Source organism: Mus pahari, chromosome 18 (assembly GCF_900095145.1).
Source record: "Mus pahari chromosome 18, PAHARI_EIJ_v1.1, whole genome shotgun sequence".
In the NCBI taxonomy this organism is placed as follows: domain Eukaryota; kingdom Metazoa; phylum Chordata; class Mammalia; order Rodentia; family Muridae; genus Mus; species Mus pahari.
The window spans coordinates 5,522,317-5,526,416 of NC_034607.1; the positions used below are offsets into that span (position 1 = coordinate 5,522,317).

A 4,100-nucleotide genomic window follows, 5' to 3' on the forward strand; every position below is an offset into this window, starting at 1 on the left:
ATAAAAGTGCAAGGGATAGGGCACAACTCAAAGCTACTGGGTCTGCTCCAGGGGAGAAGCAACAGGCAGAGACTTGGGGTAGAGGCAAGGGTCTTATCTGGATGTCCCTGGTGCTATAGGCCTCCATGGATGTTAGGAGAGCTGTTGGACAGAACATAGTGTGCAGGGAGTAGGTCTCACTAATGCTGTGGCAAATCATAGATGGGGGTTGGAGAGTTCTCACCTGGAGGTCTCTGGTGCTTATAGGTCTCCAGGAATGGAGCCAGAGCTATGGGTTAGCAGATGGAGCTCAGGGGAAAGGGCACAGCTCACTGTTGCTAGGTGTGCTCCAGGTGGATCATGGCAGACAGGATAATATGGAGAGAGGCCTCACCTGCTTTTCCCTGATGACAGTAGGCATCTGGGGATGCATGCAGAGTTAGATGTCCCTGGTGCAGGCAGGTCCTCAGGAATTTAAGTGTAGTTGTGTCAGAAAATGGAGTGCAAGGGACAGGGCACAGTTTGCCAATGCTAAGTAAGTCCCAGGGGAAGATGATAGGCAAGACATTGGGGGCAGTAGCACATTGTCATCTTAGTGTTTAGTCTTTTATTTTTAGTTCTTTGTATGTCCTAGACTAGTGGTTCTCAGTCTGTGTGTTTGACCCTCTTGAAGGTTGCATATCAGCTATTCTGCATATCAGATATTTGCACTAAATCTTATAAAAACAGCAGAATTATAGACATGAAGTAGAAAAAAAATAGTTATGGATGGGGGGGGGGTCACTACAGCATGATGAACTGTATTAAAGAGTGGCAGTATTAGGAAAGAAGAGGAACCAGGTTCTAAACACTAATCATCTGTCTCCTGAGTAGATGACAAGAATGTTCTCACGTTCTGTGGGCTACATATTCATTTCCTCCACAGTTTCCTTTGCTTTACAGTAGCTTTCTACCAAAACCCCTATATCATTTACAAAAACTTTCAGCAAAGTTTCAGAACACAAAAATAACATACAAAAACCACTAGCTTACTTCTGTACTAAAAAAAAAAAAAATTGAAATAGAAGTCAGGAAAACAATCCCATGCACAATCATCCCTAAAAAAATAATACATGGAAATAAACCTAATCAACAAGATGAAAGTCCTGTTAAGGCTCTACAGCAAGAAATTAAAGAAGACAGTAGACAGTGTAAGGCTTTCTTTCCATGTTCATAGATTCAAAGAATCAATACTGTGAAAAATAGGAACCTTACAAGAGCAATCTGTAAATCCAATGAGACTACAATCAAAATCACAGTGTCATTCTTTACAGACAGAAAACAAATCCTAACGTTTTTTTATAGAGATACAAAAGAATGAGATTAGCCAAAGGAGTTCCATAAAAGTGAAATATCTTCATAACTTATTTCACATTATACTACAGAGCTATAATAATGAAAGCATCATGATACTAGAAAAATGCCAGACAGATAAAAATGGAATAGAACTGAAGACTCAGCTATAAGACCATACTCCTATACCCACTTGGTTAATTTACAAAGATATGAAGTATAAGTGCACCAAAAGAAAGACAGAATCTTTAACAAATGCTATTGTAGAGACTGGACTTTATAATGCAGAAAAAAGTGGAATTCAATCTTTATATTTTATGCTGCACAAAACACAATTTCATATGGATCAGAGACCTGAACACAAGGTCAGATATCCTGATACTACTAGAAGAGAAAGTAAGGCATAAGTCATAGATGAATACTTTCTGAATAAGACTCTGTAGGAGCAGCTCTGATGCTAAGGTCCTGTTCCCCAATTGGTTCTTGATCTGTCAGCAAAGAAAGTCATGGCACAACTGCTGAGGACAAATGCTGGGCAGAAGGTGGTCCCTGGAGCAAAAGGGATAGGCAAGGAAGGAGAGAGAGTTTCTCAGGCTTCTGATGAGGAAGGGTTGAAGAGTCCTGTGAGATCTCAAAATGGAGTGGCTACATAGGCTGCTCCTACATAAGCTAGATAGAAATAGCCACTAAAGTTTAGGGCAGGTGGGAGGTGCAGAGCTAAGAGTAATAATAAGGGCATGTTTTTCCAGGTGGGAGGTAGTAGTACCCAACAATTGTACCAAGAAGGCAAGTTGAAAATGAACAACTATGTGTGTGTCTTTTATTCATAGATTCAAGGGAAACTGAGTAGGGGCTTGTAGTGGGACCCGATGCTGGAGCTTAGGCAGAGTAGCAAAAAGAGACATGTAGCAAGACTCCAGGAGCAAATGTACTTTATCAAGTTTGCACAAGGAATATTCAAATTAAATTATATGTTCCTTGCTATTCTCTTCAAAATCTCATCAGACTTTTTTTTCCTTTTTTAATTTTTGGAGATAGATTTTCTATGTAGTCATGGCTTTCCTGGAACTTGATCTGTAGATTATGCTTGATTGAAGTCACAGACATCCACCTAATTTTGTCTGTGCAGTGCTGGGATTAAAGGTGTTCATTACGACATACATCACAATATGATTACTATAACATCTTACATAGGTGAGGATGGTCTTGACTCCTAATCAAATTTTCATCTTTGGCTCTCCAAATGCTAGGATTACAGGTGTATACAAATACCTCTGATAGGAGTATGACCCTCCTTTTAAGTTAATAAACTTGAAGGAGAGAGCGAGAGAGAAAGAGAGAGGGAGAGAAAGAGAGAGAGAGAGAGAGAGAGAGAGAGAGAGACAGTCCAGAAGCAACATTTCCTAGAGCTGGATATAGGTGCTAGGGTAGAATGTAAACCCTCTGCAGTTTTCCCTGATGAAACTTTTCTCAAGCCCTAGCTTATGATTTGTAAGACTGTTCACCACAAATAAGGTTTTACTAAAAAAAAAAAGAAAAATAAAAGACTTCAGTAGCATAGGAAATGGGACAGACTATCAACAAATATGGTATAATTTAACTAATTGTAGTTTTTATCCTATTGTCCAGACTTAGTTATGGATGCACCTAGATACAAAAGAAACCAAGATAGTTCTCAAACTAAATGGAGCTATGACACTTCATGTATTAACCCTTATTCTGTCATTGTTAGGAGCAAGGATCGATGAAGGAGAAAAAAATAACATTGTTCAACTCCCTGTAAAACTAATGAAAATCCTCTTGGCTCCATGTCTCATTCTCAGAATAATAACTACTAATATCTAAGTTTAAATTAATTTAAAGCAATTATGCTTTAATTCAGAAAAACTATATGTAAAATATATAAATTCTAATGTCTAAGGCTGAGATTACATGTACTGTATGTGGGCTGCCATAGATGGTACTATGCTTAGTCACTGCAGAGTCTGATGACAAAGAGAATGTCCACTCAAGAGACTCAATCGTTCTCCCTATAATTCCTATTTTATATCATTGGAACCTTAGATATTCAGTTATTGTTTTATTCTATCTAATAAGCATTTAGTACCTTACTCATATATTGCACATTAATATTCAACTTTTATCTATTTTTGAACTTATTTTTGATAAAACAATGAGAAACATAGCCAAAATCACATACAACTAGAAAGGTATCAAATTTATTAATCAAAATAATTTATAATGAATAGAACAAGTTTCATCAAATGAAAATGACATGAAAAATAATTATGTAGTTTTCATTATTTTAAACAATGCTTGGAAAATAAAAAAAACTTTAATAATATTTATTAATATTATCTAATGACCAAGTAATAAATTATAATATTACATTTCATTTCATATCAGAGGATAAAGACAGCATACAAGAGCACTTATCATTAAACTGCATCATTCATTACATTTATTTCCTAATTGTTCCCCAATTACATTTACTTATTTTCCTTCCAAATCTGCATTTGTCTGCAAACTCTGACAGAGCTGTCCAGTCTGACACTCAAGAGGAGACTCAGACTGCTTCCTGACACTCTTCAGTGAGAAAAAAACTCCAATGTCTCCTGGGGAGAGTGAGAGAATCAGATCTCTGAGCACAGAGGATAGCAGTAATCTATATTTATAATCATTGTTTTCAAGAATGTGGAAATCTCATATATATCATTGTGTGAATACAATAACCTCTATCTATCTATCTATCTATCTATCTATCTATCTATCTATCTATCTATCTATCT

General features: G+C 36.8%; 1 protein-coding gene across 2 annotated transcripts in view; it reads left to right on the forward strand.

Moving 5' to 3' along the window:
* Nucleotides 1-2,446: 2,446 nt before the first annotated feature.
* Nucleotides 2,447-4,100, forward strand: part of LOC110335907 (olfactory receptor 10C1-like) — a 7,032-nt gene continuing 5,378 nt past the window's right edge. For both annotated transcript variants that reach the window (XM_021218341.1, XM_029531503.1), the window contains exon 1: nucleotides 2,447-2,454. The gene's annotated coding sequence lies outside the window, so the exon portion shown is untranslated. The remainder of the gene's footprint in view (nucleotides 2,455-4,100) is intronic.